This window comes from Eschrichtius robustus, chromosome 2, assembly GCF_028021215.1.
Source record: "Eschrichtius robustus isolate mEscRob2 chromosome 2, mEscRob2.pri, whole genome shotgun sequence".
Lineage (NCBI taxonomy): Eukaryota > Metazoa > Chordata > Mammalia > Artiodactyla > Eschrichtiidae > Eschrichtius > Eschrichtius robustus.
The window spans coordinates 8,069,817-8,087,219 of NC_090825.1; positions in this window are offsets into that span (position 1 = coordinate 8,069,817).

The window sequence follows — 17,403 nt, forward strand, 5'->3', positions numbered from 1 at the left end:
GCAGGCAGGAAAAGCGAAAAAGGCAGGGCATCCTCCTATGAAATGAGGAAGCCAGGAGCTCTCAAAACAGCAGTGACTACGGGTGATTTCTCCATCAAACCTCCATCGTTGTGCCTGTCACTTTGCCTGCAAATGCTGGGTCCTTGTCTGTACCCTGCAGACTCTGGGAGGGCATATCTGGGTTTTCTTCTCATCCCCAGAATTCCTTCTCCCTTTTGGTGTTTGGCAGATGGTACATTTTTAAGTAGAACAAAACTCAATTATATTAGGGTTTTCATAGCAAAGGAAAGAGAAAAAAATATTACAAAGTCACTTTAAAAGAGAGCGTTTGTTTTCTAATTCTCTGTTCCTAAAGACATCAGGTCACAGGACCAGCACGTGCCTCTTCCCTGTCACCCAAGTCTTGCCATGACGTTTACATACTGAGCCCTTCAGCATGGTCTGTGCACTTCAGTTTCGCAAAAAAGTCATGGTAACACTAAAGGGGAAAAAATGTAAAAAAAATTCTGTTCTGAGTCTAGACCAGCAACCTCGTTTTTCAGCACTGACTCGAACCAGCGGAGGTAACGCACAGCACACCGAAGACTTAAAGGAAATAACCATGCCGGATTCTACGTATTCATGTGCTGTTTGTCTTTTGAATTCAAGCACCTGGAGGGGGTATTTGGTTCTCAAATATTCTATTATGACTTTTGTGAGAACTAGCTTGGGGAGTAGCAGTAATTCTTCATAGAGAACTGTATTTCAAGTAGAACAGGTCTTCTGGTGCAGGAATCTCGAGGAGTAAAAAGTAAAAATTCATGAGGCTTAAGCTACATTTTTTTTCCCATTCAATAATTTCCATCACCAGTCTCTTCAGTGAGCACGCGCAAAGGCTACTGAAGGCACATCAACTCGCCTGAGACGTGCACTGGTTCCATGGAAGGATGGGGGGATAAGAAAAGTCTGTCCCAGGCGCGCAGCCTTCCTGCCGCTGTGGAACTGATGCCATTGGGCCCCGGAGGCTGCATTTCAGTGCTCGTGGGAAGACCTCCGTGGTCGCCTGGTGCAGCCTCCCCCTTACAGTCTAGCGCATCAATCAAGATAACCATGGTCGTTGGTCGTGCTCTTGTGCTAAGTGAGGGTGAGCTAAGTATTTTAATGAGCAACGCAACAAACCAAACAGAGGAAAGTGGTCCTGAATACAGAACCGCTTTGTGTCTTTGAAGCCATTTGTTTTAGTGAGAAGGACACATCAGAGAATTTCTGACTCTGAGATGAAAAACGTACAAAAGTCTGGCCTCACCTGTCAGTCATCAGCTCGGAATGGTGACAGTTTTACATGGACAAATGGCTCGGAACAGATGGAACAAATCCTGATGTGGAGGAATTCACATGATGATTACCCCATATTACCCTGATTAAATCTGCTCACTTGCACTCATCTGTAATGAGCAGTCATTAAAAGAGACAATACTAAATATTCTTGAGGTAACTGACAGGCGGAGAGGGTCGCTTATTTATATTCAAATCATTCAGCTCCTCCAAAGAAAGTGCTATTTTTTTTCACATGCAGTTAACTTGACATTGGCAAGCTTCTCACCAGGTAGACAGCTATAATGACCATCCTTCTGCTTTCCAGCGAACACGGACATTTACTTTGGGATTAGTGTCATCATGAAAGTGAGCGATAGTTTTAATACCTTTCCCAAGTGGGTCTTCCCACTTCATTATCAAGGGAACAATTCCTGCTTTAAGGAACATGCATCTGTATTAACGTTATTGTATATTTAATAAGATTGTTCAAATAAGAAAGAAATAGACTCTGGGCAAACCAGGGCAGACATCCTTTCTGAACCTTCCCTGTAGAATAGCTCAGCCCTTAGAAAGCCTATATGGAATTTATTCCGTCTAAAATTCACAACATTTTGGTTGAAAAGCTCCAGAGTCTTTCAGACTAAGAATTCTTTAAATCCATTCATTTGCTTCTCTCCACTTGAATTTGAGGTTGATCTTTAGGACTAAAATTTTTGTCTTTAATATTCAGGTCACTCCCAGATGCTTGTCCCTCCTCTGCTCTATTTATCCTGATAATATATTTCTGTGCTTTTCCTTACTCCTCTCAATGTCCTGAAATTTACTTGCATTACAGCAAATAGAATAATGGAGTCATGTGATACATTGAATTTGTCTTACACATAAAGAACTCAAAGTGCTTTACAAGCAAGAATCCCTTGTTAGTTACAATGAGGAAAGGGTGCTGCACTTATATCACTTGAGTAACCGCTGGTTCTCACGATTTTGTCTTCAGCTCTGAACTGAGTTGGGAAATTTCAAATCCTTCCTTGCTTCTTCCCTCCCTTCTCCCTTCCTCTCTCCCTCCTTCCCTCCTTATGTGTCAACACATATTTATGGGGCGTTATTACTAGGCACTGTTCTAAGCATGGAACATGTAGCAATGAACAAGACAGACAAAGTCTCTGTCATCTTGGACATTACATCTTAGTTGGGAAGATAAGAATTGAGCAAATAAGGAAATAAATACTTCCAGGTAATGCAGAGAGAGGTGCACTTTTAGGGAGCATGGTCAGGGAAGGTAGACTCCTCCAGAGAGGAAGTGATAACTGAAAAGAGAACTGAACGAGAAGCAATCGTCTATAGATATCGAGGGAATGAGCATTCCAAGTGGAGAGGGCAGGAGACAGCAATGCCCCCTTGAATCAAAAAAAGAGCTTGAAGTGCTCCAGGAAAACAAAGGCCCAAACTTTGCGGTGCCTGGAGAACATGAGCAAAGGGAAGAGCCCAAGGAGGGGATAACAGAGGGGTAGGCAAGGCCAGATCATGGCAGGCTTTGGGCCACGGTAAGGACTAGGTTACATCCTCATGTGATGGGAAACCATTGCAAAGTTTGTGTGAGTGTATGTGTTTGGCAGGGGAGGGGGTGCATTTGTCATAATCAGATCTATGTTCTGAAACATTTACTCTGACTGCTGTAAGAAAAGAAAAGAGAAGAAAAAAGGAAAGTAAAGGAAAAGAAAAGAAAAGCATTTCCTCTGGAGAACAGACTTGGGAGTCAGGAAAGAGCTAGAGTGGGAACAGAAAGACCAGTCTGAAAGCTGCTGTGGTACACTAGGCAAGGGATGTTGTTGCCCCAGATGAGACTGGTAGAAGAGGGTGGAAAGAAATATCTGGATTTGAAATCCCAGCAGGGATTTAAGATGGTTTTGATAGGGGGAGTAAGGGAAAGAGAGAAATCAAGAATACTTTGAGGTTGTTGGCATGCCCCACCGGTGAGCAATGGTGCCATTTTTCAAGAAGGGAAGATTGGGGGGAAGTCAAAATCAAGAGCTCTATTGTAGGCATTTTCAGTCTTAGGTGCCTATTCCAGGAAAAACTGTTACTAAGCAGTGAGTGATAAATTTGGAGTTTTGGGGGAGTGACAAGGGCTAGAAATATGCACTTGGAATTTACTTGCATGTCCATGAGGCTGGACAAGATTATGTAGGAAAGAGGTTGCCAACTGGAGTGCCCAAGTTCTATAAATAAGAACTTATTTTGTGCACTCAAGTCACTCCAACTGTCCTGTCTGATGCCACCTCTCTGGGGAGGGAAGGGTAATGAGAGCAGAGTACGTGAGTTAATACTTGCAACCCTGAAATCAACCCTACCAGTCATGGGAGCCTAATCTCATTATATATGGCTTATTCTATTTGCTGTTTAATTTAGAAATACCGCTCCTTTATGTACAGGGAGGATTGGTCCGGAGATTTTTCTGGTGCTATATTTGATCAATTTGATTATCCATGTTCTGCTAGATTTATCAAAAAGTTGTTAAGCTTTTCTTATTTTCTATGCACCAGAACAATTTAAATTGCATGGGAATTATCTGTTTCTTGGGGGATGGAAAGAATTCGCAGTGAAAGAATCTGAAGCCAGAAGCTTTTGGGAAAGAGCAGAATCCTTACCATTTATTTAGTTCTTAAAATGCTAAACTGTTGACAGACACAGTATCAATTTGCCTTCTTGAAGACTCTATGAAATCAACATTATCTCCACTTTACAGATGATTAAATTGAGGTGCACAGAGGATTGGAAATTGCCCAAAGACACGTAGTTAAAAAGTAACATTTCCCAGATGTGGACCCAAATCTGATATTAAATACTATTTGTGTCCTTAAACATTAAGCATCGCTTCCTCCCACGTTAAAGCTCAGTGACAGTGAAAATGCCTTTGAGCGGTTTAGGGATAAAGGTTGGACAACGGCTATTTTGGGCCTTCCCCGCATCTGTTCCCTCCTCTTTACCCTGACTTCCTTTGGAGGAAGCAACACCCCCGCACTCCATCCTTGTTATGTCTCTTATTTGGGGCTGTCCTCATCTCTGAATCCAGGAAGAAGCACATGATCAAGTGTTAACAGTTAACATAACCACTCACCTGGCCAGGGGAGATCCATTCAAGGATGAGCATGAGGTCTAAATTCATCAAGTCAGAGCGAATCCCAGAATTTTTGATATAGCAGGCTGGGCAAAATGAGCCTCTCCGTTCGAGATAGGATGTTTGCCTGAAGCTGCTGGCAGCCATCTTGCCACCATGAGGAGGGACCTGAACCTGCCAAAGAATGGATTCTATGCAACGAACATCAGTGCCCAGAGAAGAGAGAGCAAGACCAGTGCTCAGAACTCGTCAGCCTCCAGAGTCAGCCCTCATATTCTGTTGGCCTTGACATTTAAATGAACGTTTAAATTCCCAGTTTTTGCTGAAGAAAGCTTGAGGTGGGTTTTTCTCACACTGGATGTACTATAATATAATAGCTGCGGGCTATATAGAAAAGCAGAGATGTGCTTTACATTTTTCACATTTAAGAATTAGAGCCAGAGAGGTGACTTTCCTACAGCCAGGCATTTAGTGATATTCCTAGGGCCCAAACCTGTGAAGTTAAAGTTGAGTGCTCTCTTCACTAAATTCAAAGTTTTTTCAAACATATTTGTAGGAGAGTTGTTTAGAAAAAATAAAAAATTCTTTTCTGGGGTCTCCCCATACATTTTTTTTTCCAATTTATTTATTTATTTATTTTTGGATGTGTTGAGTTTTCGTTGCTGCGTGCGGGCTTTCTCTAGTTGTGGCGAGCGGGGGTTACTCTTCGTTGTGGTGCTTGGGCTTCTCTTGTTGCAGACCATGGGCTCTAGGCACTCGGGCTTCAGTAGTTGTGGTTTGGAGGCTCTAGAGCACAGGCTCTGTAGTTGTGGCACACAGGCTTAATTGCTCCGCGGCATGTGGGATCTCCCCGGACCAGGGCTCGAACCTGTGTCCCCTGCATTGGCAGGAAGATTCTTAACTACTGCGTCACCAGGGAAGCCCTCCCTATACATTTAATGATTCCTTCCCTGTCACAAACTCACTTGAACAGGTCAGGGTTTTATTGTGTTATAGGAAGAGTTCACAAAGCATGAGGTTACCATATGGACGTCAGTTTTATTCACTCCACACTGCATAGACTGTCACTGGCACTGAACACTGAATGGCTACACTTTGTTCAGAGGATGCATGGTCCTATAGACTGTAATCTGCGTTGGCGTATAAGTTGGTTGCAACCATCAGACTGGACACATGGATGAAGATGGTGCATATGTGGTCTTGAAAACCATAGCGCGGTTTCTGCCCTGGTCCAATCTTGAATGGTTCCCTTTTAACCTAGGACCTGAGACTCTTTTTCCTGCCCTACAGAGAAAGGATATTACTTAGGAATTACAATGAAATGGTAGGACTGGGCATTCTGGATTTTCATGCATAAAGACTTGTTTCTCCTTCTCCCCCTCAAGACAGGCTTCTCCAGACATAATTTTGTCAACTTCTAGAAGACCCTGATTGTTGCTTCTTGCTTTGTTTCCCCAGCAGCTGGAAGTAGGCTTCATGGTCTCCCATGTCCTGTGGTTTGGGGACACGGCCCATCCCCTGCATCCAAGAAGAGACATATATGTGTGGATATATACGGTGATACTCTAGAAACATCTGCTGAGTGAACAACAGTGAAAAAATAAATAAACAAAGCTTCTCACCTTTAGGAAGGTGTTGCTAGTCAGACTTCAGTATTACATAATCTTTGTAATGGTTTTCCTCTGGCAGAGAATATTATTCCATCTACCCACCATAGTCTAGCATCTACCTGTTGTGAACATTTCTGGGACAAGTGAGTGGAATGAAAGATACAACCTGTGACTAGGAAATAGAATGAATCGCACTGATTCAGAGGGAGTGAAAAAAAAAGAAAACATGAACTTGACTTTCTGAATTCAATACAGTAAACTTAATACAGAACCACATCACCTCAGATCTGCAAAGGATATTAGTGCTTATTTGTTCCAACTCCTTATTGCATGAAGAAAGAGAAAGCAGACTCCCAGAAAAGATATACAATTCTCTTTGACTTATTCCAGGGAATAGTCAGATGTATTCCAGAAGAGTGGATACTGTGGATTTACTTCTCCTAGTTATGACTAGGGCAGCCTTCATGGGAGCAGGATGGAGAAATGGTAGGACATTGATGAATGGGACATGGTGGCTATGGTCCTTCCAAGGCATGACTAATGACCATTTTTGGGCTGAGAGATGTGCAGCCCCCCATATATGTACCTGTATCCCACCAATGTTGACTGCAAAGTATAGACACAGGAATTTGCAGTCTTTTCTCCAAAAGTGAGAAAAAAAGAACATTTAACAGTGGTACCCAAGGCTCTTCAGCCATTCATAGATTAAAATTGGTCCAACATAATTTAAATTGCATGGTAATATATTAGAAATGGAAACCCAAAGGCAACCTTTCATTATAATTTTCTGTTGTCATTAATACTTACCCTTGTACATTTAAGGCTCCTTACATATATAATAAATGATGATAGGGAATTTTCATTTTATGAAATATTATCCTTCCTCAATTACTCACCAATCTGAATATTGTCTTGTTATAGTTAAATCGATAATACCAATTTTTAAAATCTACTCTTCCTTCCAGGCACAAAACATGTTTTAGATAATCATAGATTCTACTGTAGCAGAGGAGATTTGGGTAATGTTAACAATTAAGCAATCAGGAGTAGCTTAATTTTTTTGTTAGGTTTAGGTGACTCTTTGTTAGGTTTAGGTGACTCTTTTTTTCTAGTTATGACTTAACACAGTGATTTACAAGACTTACTTCCTCCTAAGAATTCACACAATCATGAAAAAAGAAATTTTGGCTATAAAAACGAGATGAGATCAAATATACCCCAAAGTAATTGTTGTCAGAGATATTCCGAATGCATCATGCTTTGATCTAAACCAGAGAAAGAGAAAGTAAATATGACCGTGGATACACAGTGGTATGGAGCCGGGGAGGAGGGGAAAACAGCACGACACATGAGAGAAAAACATGGTCTTAATTATATGGACTGTTAATTTATGCAGCTCAGATCTCTTGTGTTGACCCAGATTGCCAGGAACAGACATTTAGACCTCATTTTAGTTTCTAACCACTTTTAAAACTGATTTATAAAACCTATTTTCATGCCTTTTTTCCCCCCAAATAATCTATCCGGTCTACAACGGAAGTGATCTGCATTGCTTCTGCGTCATTTCAGGTGGGCCGAAGTGTGACAGGAAGACGCCCGAGCCACACCCTCTGTAAGGTTAGATGAAGCTCCCATGCACTGGGCCTTGGGGGACATGAAGGCTACCCCAAGCAGAAGCAGAGGCCACCTACTTTCGCCAGGTCTCCATCGGCCCCATAATCGCCACTACTGGAGGGACAGCAGTAAGGAATGACACATTCTTTGCAAAGCAGGGTCCTGGCAAAATGAAGACCTCAATTTCTTTTGACACCTCTGCCCTTTTTTGCTAGGGACTTGTATCATCATGTAGGAAGAATCTATAATAATGATCTACGCCCGGTGACATCTAGCAAACATTTGGAGCTCAACCTCAATTCAGTCCTAGCAAGGCTGTCCACTCATGTAGAGGGGTGGAGAGCAGCGTCAGTACCAAAGCACCCTTGAAGGGTCTCCTTTCCAGCTTTTCTCCTCTGGAAAGCCCCTTCTCCATCAGCTCACTCCTGACTCTGATTTAAAGCTCTTTTATCTTGTGGTTCTGATAGTGAGTTTGTTGTGAGGTCCATAATTCCTCATTGCTAAAAGGGAGCTAGAAACACCTGCTTAATTCTGAGGGTCATCATCAAAAATGGACCTGACCAAAGCAGTGTAGGAATGATTTAACAACTGAAAGCTATCTTAAGGATCCACTAACTACTTCATTCAGCAAATGTACCAAGCACCTTGGCACACACAGGTCTTTGACATTGCACTTATTTATTTGTCCACTGAACAAATACTTCCTGGGCACCTACTGTGTTATGTGTTTATTCATATGCCTCATTAGCAAAGTCTGGAAGCAGCAGAATGATTAAGTTAATGTATCTACTCATAAAACTGTTCACAGAAACAGACTCACAGACATAGAGAACAGACTTGTGGTTGCCAAGGGGGCGGGAAAGGGATAGCTTGGGAGTTTGGGATTAACAGATGCAAACAACTACATATAGAATGGATAAACAACAAGATCCTACTGTATAGCACAAGGAACTATATTCAATATCCTGTGATAAACCATAAGGGAAAAGAATACGAGAAAGAATGTATATATACGTATAACTGAATCACTTTGCCCTACAGCAGAAATAAACACAACATTGTAAATCAACTGTATTTCAATAAAATAAATTAAAAACCAAAAAACAAAAAATTGTTCACGATTGCATCTGAAATAAGTTACTTGCCACTATTTTTTTTAGAGGCCATAATATGGCAAATGTTACGTAGAGAAGTATAGTTAACAAGAGTTGGGAGTGTTTGCAAAAGATCTGTGCAAGAGCTTGCCGACTCCAATGTTGTAGCCTCAGTGTAGTGTCTCAGGGTTACTCAAGCTACATCTTATCTTTCCAAACTACTCCTGGCCGATGCCTCGCTGGAATGTAACTTTATCAGCTTCTAGTTTCCCAATTTCCTCTAATTCAATCAAAAGTCAGCAGTCACATGTCCTAGGGCAAATTCTATCTCAAATATGGATTTTTAATGACACACAAATATGCACTGCATGTTCCAGCAATGTATTCTGTGCTATGCAAAAGTGTATTAAAAGTGGAGCCACATTTACATTTGTTTTGCACTTGTGACTGAAGAGGTCAAACTATGCAAACTGCATCCACTCTTGTCAATACTTTCAAGCAAAAGAAAATTTTATTCAAGTAAAGTTAGATTCATGACTAACAGAACAGCTAATATTCCTCATTTTGGAGAAAAGGCTGCATTTTTTTTTTAAAAAGTAGGCATTTACGTTTTATGTAAAGCTGAGAATACTTAACAAATATGCCTGTCTGTTTTAAACCAGGTATAATAGCCTGCATATAAATATGCAGTTAAAAAGCAGATTTAATTATAAGCAGTTTACAGCCCAAATGGAGACAGTTATACAGTCTGCAATTGGTGCTGGAAATTTTCATACGAAAAATAAAATTAGTAACAGAGGAATAAAAGACATTTAGTGATTTCCAAGGAGGTGTTTTAGAGACAGCCAATTCTTACCCAACATCTACAAATAAAGACTACATCCATAAGAAACTTTGTATTTTCTAAGTGAGGTGATAGAAAAAAATCTTCCCTAACATAGCTACAGAATTATCATCTTATTATATACATGCTGGACTTATTTATAGCTGCTTCACCATGGGAAAATTTTTTCCAAATGAGAGAAATCGGATTTTTAAAAAAAAATCATCAACAGTGTTTGTCCCTGAAAACACTGAACACCAAATGGGGTGGGGGGAAGCAAAATAACAATTTCACCTGTGCAGTGCACTTCCCATGTACCCCTTGGCCGTGTAGAGTGCATAGATCCATGCTGGCATTTCTATAGAGTTGCCTGGTTCCTCTATGAAGCTCCAGATCTGCCACATCAGGGATAATGGGACTTTATGTCTCTGGTTTTGCAGGGATTTTTGTTGGATGTGGTGTACCCCATGCCAGGATGGACCCTGTGGTGTGCAGGTGTCGCTATCCAGGTAGCCTGAGTTTAACATGCTTGGAACACTCTTCTATAGCCACACGATTCAGGCCCTCTCCTAATTCAGGTCAAATGTCACCTCATCAAAAAGGCCTTATCTGATTTCCCGATCCCACACCATCATCACTCTTCACGCCTCCCCCACCCCCGCTTCAGTCTCCTTTCCTTCCATAACACTTAGCACTATTGAACATATTAACTTTTTTCTTTTAACATCCTTATTGGAGTATAATTGCTTTACAATGTTGTGTTAGTTTCTGCTGTATAACAAAGTGAATCAGCTGTATGTACACATATATCCCCATATCCCCTCCCTCTTGCATCTCCCTCCCACCCTCCGTATCCCACCCGTCTAGGTGATCACAAAGCACCAAGCTGATCTCCCTGTGCTATGCAGCTGCTTCCCACTAGCTATCTATTTTACATTTGGTAGTGTATATATGTCCATGTCACTCTCTCACTTCATCCCAGCTTACACTTCCCACTCCCCATGTCCTCAAGTCCATTCTCTATGTCTGCGTCTTTATTCCTGTCCTGCCCGTAGGTTCATCAGAACCTTTTTTTTTTTTTTTAGATTCCATGTATATGTGTTAGCATACGGTATTTGTTTTTCTCTTTCTGACTTACTTCACTCTGTATGACAGACTCTAAGTCCACCCACCACACTACAAATAAATCAATTTCGTTTCTTTTTATGGCTGAGTAATATTCCATTGTATATATGTGCCACATCTTCTTTACCCATTCATCTGTCGATGGGCACTTAGATTGCTTCCATGTCCTGGCTATTGTAAATAGTGCTGCAATGAACATTGTGGTACATGACTCTTTTTGAATTGTGGTTTTCTCAGGGTACATGCCCAGTAGTGCGATTGCTAGGTCTTATGGTAGTTCTATTTTTAGTTTTTTAAGGAACCTCCATACTGTTCTCCATAGTGGCTGTATCAATTTACATTCCCACCAACAGTGCAAGAGGGTTCCCTTTTCTCCACACCCTCTCCAGCATTTATTGTTTCTAGATTTTTTGATGATGGCCATTCTGACCAGTGGGAGGTGATACCTCATTGTAGTTTTGATTTGCACTTCTCTAATGATTAGTAATGTTGAGCATCCTTTCATGTGTTTGTTGGCAATCTGTATATCTTCTTTGGAGAATTGTCTATTTAGGTCTTCTGCCCATTTTTGGATTGGGTTGTTTGTTTTCTTGATATTGAGCTGCATGAGCTGTTTGTATATTTTGGAAATTAATCCTTTGTCAGTTGCTTCATTTGCACATACTTTCTCCGATTCTGAGGGTTGTCTTTTCATCTTGTTTATGGTTTCCTCTGGTGTGCAAAAGCTTTTAAGTTTCATTAAGTTCCATTTGTTTATCTTTGTTTTTATTTCCAATAGGAGGTGAGTCAAAAAGGATCTTACTGTGATTTATGTCGTAGAGTGTTCTGCATATGTTTTCCTCTAAGAATTTTATAGTGTCTGGCCTTACATTTAGGTCTTTAATCCATTTTGAGTTTATTGTTGTGTATGGTGTTAGGAAATGTTCTAATTTCAATCTTTTACATGTAGCTGCCCAGTTTTCCCAGCACCACTTATTGAAGAGGCTGTCTTTTCTCCATTGTATATTCTTGCCTCCTTTATCAAAAATAAGGTGACCATATGTGTTTGGGTTTATTTCTGGGCTTTCTATCCTGTTCCATTGATCTATATTTCTGTTTTTGGGCCAGTACCAAACTGTCTTGATTACTGTAGCTTGGTAGTATAGTCTGAAGTCCAGGAGCCTGATTCCTTCATCTCCGTTTTTCTTTCTCAAGATTGTTTTGGCTATTCGGGGTCTTACGTGTTTCCATACAAATTGTGAAATTTTTTGTTCTAGTTCTGTGAAAAATGCCATTGGTAGATTGATAGGGATTTCACTGACTCTGTAGATTGCTTTGGGTAGTATAGTCATTTTCACAATGTTGATTCTTCCAATCCAAGAGCATGGTATATCTCTCCATCTGTTTGTGTTGTCTTTAATTTCTTTCATCAGTGTCTTATAGTTTTCTGCATACAGTTCTTTTGTCTCCTTAGGTAGGTTTGTTTCTAGGCATTTTATTCTTTTTGTTGCCATGGTAAATGGGAGTGTTTCCTTAATTTTTCTTTCAGATTTTTCATCATTAGTGTATAGGAATGCAAGAGATTTCTGTGCATTAATTTTGTATCTTGCTACTTTACCAAATTCATTGATTAGCTCTAGTAGTTTTCTGGTAGCATCTTAGGATTCTCTATGTACAGTATCACGTCATCTGCAAACAGTGACTGTTTTACTTCTTCTTTTCCAATTTGGATTCCTTGTATTTCTTTTTCTTCTCTGATTGCTGTGACTGAAACTTCCAAAGCTATGTTGAATAATAGTGGTGAGAGTGGGCAACCTTGTCTTGTTCCTGATCTTAGAGGAAATAGTTTCAGTTTTTCACCATTGAAAATGATGTTGGCTGTGGGTTTGTCATATATGACCTTCATTATGTTGAAGTAGGTTTCCCTCTATGCCTACTTTCTGGAGAGTTTTTATCATAAATAGGTGTTGAATTTTGTTGAAAACTTTTTCTGCATCTATTGAGATGATCATATGGTTTTTCTCCTTCAGTTTGTTAATATGCTGTATTACATTGATTGATTTGCGTATATTGAAGAATCCTTGCATTCCTGGGATAAACCTCACTTGATCATGGTGTATGATCCTTTTAATGTGTTGTTGGATTCTGTTTGCTAGTATTTTGTTGAGGATTTTGCATCTATATTCATCAGCAATATTGATGTGTAGTTTTCTTTTTTTGTGACTTCTTTGCCTGGTTTTGGTACCAAGGTGATGGTGGCATCATAGGGTGAGTTTGAGAGTGTTCCTCCCTCTGCTATATTTTGGAAGAGCTTGAGAAAGATAGGTGTTAGCTCTTCTCTAAATGTTTGATAGAATTTGCCTGTGAAGCCATCTGGTCCTGGGCTTTTGTTTGTTGGAAGATTTTAAATCACAGTTTCAATTTCAGTGCTTGTGATTGGTCTGTTTATATTTTCTATTTCTTCCTGGTTCAGTCTCAGAATGTTGTGCTTTTCTAAGAATTTGTCCATTTCTTCCAGTTTGTTCATTTTATTGGCATATAGTTTCTTGTAGTAATCGCTCGTGATTCTTTGTATTTCTGCAGTGTCAGTTGTTACTTCTCCTTTTTCATCTCTAATCCTGTTGATTTGAGTTTTCTCCCTTTTTTCTTGATGAGTCTGGCTAAAGGTTTATCAATTTTGTTTAACTTTTCAAGGAGCCAGCATTTAGTTTTATTGATCTTTGCTATTGTTTCCTTCATTTCTTTTTCATTTATTTCTGATATGATCTTTATGATTTCTTTCCTTCTGCTAACTTTGGTGTGTTTTTTTGTTCTTTCTAGAATTGCTTTAGGTGTAAGGTTAGGTTGTTTATTTGAGATTTTGCTTGTTTCTTGAGGTAGGATTGTATTGCTATGAACTTCTCTCTTAGAACTGCTTTTGCTGCATCCCACAGGTTTTGGGTCATCATGTTTTCATTGTCATTTGTTTCTAGGTATACTTTTAATTCCTCTTTGATTTCTTCACTGATCTCTTGGTTATTTAGTAGCGTATTGTTTAGCCTCCATGTGTTTCTATTTTTACAGTTTATTCCCTGTAATTGATATCTAGACTCATAGCATTGTGGTCGGAAAAGATACTTGATACGATTTCAATTTTCTTAAATTTACCAAGGCTTGATTTGTGACCCAAGATATGATCTATCCTGGAGAATGTTCCATAAATACCTGAGAAGAAAGTGTATTCTGTTGTTTTTGGATGGAATGACCTATAAATATCAATGAAGTCCATCTTGTTTAAGGTATCATATAAAGCTTGTTTCTCCTTATTTATTTTCATTTTGGATGATCTGTCCATTGGTGAATGTGGGGTATTAAAGTCCCCTACTATGAGTGTGTTACTGTCGATTTATCCTTTTATGGCTGTTAGCATTTGCCTTATGTATTGAGGTGATCCTATGTTGGGTGCATAAATATTTACAATTGTTATATCTTCTTCTCGGATTGATCCCTTGATCATTATGTAGCTTCCTTCTTTGTCTCTTGTCATAGTCTTTATTTTAAAGTCTATTTTGTCTGATACGAGAATTGCTACTCCAGCTTTCTTTTGATTTCCATTTGCATGGAATGTCTTTTTCCATCCCCTCACTTTCAGTCTGTATGTGTCCCTAGGTCTGAAATGGGTCTCTTGTAGACAGCATATATATGGGTCTTATTTTTTATCCATTCAGCCAGTCTATGTCTTTTGGTCGGAGCATTTAATCCATTTATATTTAAGGTAGTTATCGATATGTATGTTCCCCTTACCATTTTCTTAATCGTTTTGTGTTTGTTTTTGTAGGTCTTTTCCTTCACTTGTGTTTCCTCCCTAGAGAGGTTCCTTTGGCATTTGTTATAAAGCTGGTTTGGTGCTGCTGAATTCTCTTAACTTTTGCTTATCTGTCAAGGTTTTAATTTCTCCATCGAATCTGAATGAGATCCTTGCTGGGTAGAGTAATCTTGGGTGTAGGTTTTTCCCTTTCATCACTTTAAATATGTCCTGCCACGCATTTCTGGCTTGCAGGGTTTCTGCTGAAAGATCAGCTGTTAACCTTCTGGGGATACCCTTGTATGTTATTTGTTACTTTTCTCTTGCTGCTTTTAATATTTTTTCTTTGTATTTAATTTTTGATAGTTTGATTAATATGTGTCTTTGTGTGTTTCTCCTTGGATTTATCCTGTATGGACTCTGCTCTTTTTGGACTTGATTGACCTTTTCTTTTCCCATGTTAGGGAAGTTTTCAACTATAATCTCTTCAAATATTTTCTCAGACCCTTTCTTTTTCCCTTCTTATTCTGGGACCCCTATAATTCAAATGTTGCTTTGTTTAATGTTGTCCCAGAGGTCTCTGAGACTGTCCTCAATTCTTTTCATTGTTTTTTCTTTATTCTGCTCTGTGGTAGTTATTTCCACTATTTTATCTTCCAGGTCACTTATCTGTTCTTCTGCCTCAGTTATTCTGCTATTGATTCCTTCTAGAGAATTTTTAATTTCATTTATTTTGTTGTTCATCATTGTTTGTTTGCTCTTTATTTCTTCTAGGTCCTTGTTAAATGTTTCTTGTATTTTCTCCATTCTCTTTCCAAGATTTTGGATCATCTTTATTATCCTTGCTCTGAATTGTTTTTCAGGTAGACTGCCTATTTCCTCTTCATTTGTTAGGTCTGGTCGGTTTTTACCTTGCTCCTTCATCTGCTATGTATTTCTCTGTCTTCTCATTTTGTTTAACTTACTGTGTTTGGGGACTCCTTTTCACAGGCTGCAGGTTCATAGTTCCCATTGTTTTTGGTGTCTGCCCCCAGTGGGTGAGGTTGGTTCAGTGGCTTGTGTAGGCTACCTGGTCAAGGGGACTGGTGCCTGTGATCTGGTGGGTGGGGCTGGATCTTGTCTTTCTGGTGGGCAGGGCCGCATCCAGTGGTGTGTTTTGGGGTGTCTGTGACCTTATTATGATTTTAGGCAACCTCTCTGCTAATGGGTGAGGTTGTGTTCCTGTCTTACTAGTTGTTTGACATGGGGCATCCAGGACTGGAGCTTGCTGGCCATCATGTAGAGCTGGGTCTTAGCTTTGAGATGGAGATCTCTGGGAGAGCTCTTGCCAATTGATATTACTTAGGGCTGGGAGGTCTCTGGTGGGCCATGTCCTGAACTCAGCTCTCCCACCTCAGAGGTTCAGGCCTGACATCAGGCTGGAGCACCAAAACTCTGTCAGCCACACAGCTCAGAAGAAAAGAGAGAAAGAAAGAAAGAAAAAAAATTATTAACATAAAAATAATAATAATTTTTTTAAAAAAGAGAGCTACCAAACCAATAAACAAATCCACCAATGATAACAATCACTAAAAACTAAACTATGATAAACATAAATCAGAAACAAATCACTTGCAGTCAGCAATCCCCAAGTCTACAGTTGTTCCCAAAGTACACCGCCTCAACTTTGGGATGTTTCATTGTCTATTCATGTATTCCACAGATGCAAGGTATATGAAATTGGTTTGTGTGGATTTAACCCACTGCCCCTGAGGCTGCATGGAGAGATTTCCTTCTCTCTTCTTTGTTCGCACAGCTCCTGGGGTTCAGCTTTGGTTTTGGCCCCACCTCTGTGTGTAGGCTGCCTTCAGTGACTGTTCCCTGCCGAGACAGGGGGTGGTTAAAGGAGCAGCTGATTAGGGGCTCTGACTCACTCAGGCCAGGGGAGGGAGGGGTACGGAATACGGGGCGAGCCTGGGGCGGCAGAGGCCAGCGTGATGTTGCACCAGCCTGAGGAGCACCATGTGTTCTCCCGGGAGCGTTGTCGCTGGATCAGGGGACCCTGGCAGTGGCGGGCTGCACCGACTCCCGGGAGGGGAGGTGTGGAGAGTGACCTGTGCTTGCACACAGGCTTCTTGGTGGTGGCAGCAGCAGCCTTAGTGTCTCATTCCCGTCTCTGGGGTCCGCGCTGATAGCCACGGATCGCGCCCGTCTCTGGAGCTCGTTTAGGCAGTGCTCTGAATCCCCTCTCCTTGCGCACCCCAAAACAATGGTCTCTTGCCTCTTCGGCAGCTCCAGACTTTTTCCCGGACTCCCTCCCGGCTAGCTGTGGTGCACTAACCCCTTCAGGCTGTGTTCACGCAGACAACCCCAGTCCTCTCCCTGCGATCCGACCTCTGAAGCCCGAGCCTCAGCTCCCAGCCCCCGCCCACCCCGGCGGTTGTGCAGACAAGCCTCTCGGGCTGGTGAGTGCTGGTCAGCACCAATCCTCTGTGCGGGAATCTCTCCGCTTTGCCCTCCACACCCCTGTTTCTGCGCTCTCCTCTGTGGCTGCAAAGCTTCCCCCCTGCCACCCACAGTCTCCGCCAGTGAAAGGTTGAAACCTTTCCTCCTTCACAGCTCCCTCCCAGAGGTGCAGGTCCCGTCTGTATTCTTTTGTCTCTGTTTTTTCTTTTTTCTTTTGCCCTACTCAGGTACGTGGGGTGTTTCTTGCCTTTGGAAAGTCTGAGGTCTTCTGCCAGCGTTCAGTAGGGGTTGTTCCACATGTAGATGTATTTCTGATGTATTTGTGGGGAGGAAGGTGATCTCCACGTCTTATTCCTCTGCCATCTTGAAGGTTCCCCCCGAACATATTTCATTTTCTGTTCCTCTTCCTAGAATCTAAAATTCCATTAACACGGAGAAAAATTTTTCCACTGATGTGTCCCCAGTAACTAGATAGTGCTTGATACGTATAGTAGGTGCTAAAAATTCTTTGATGA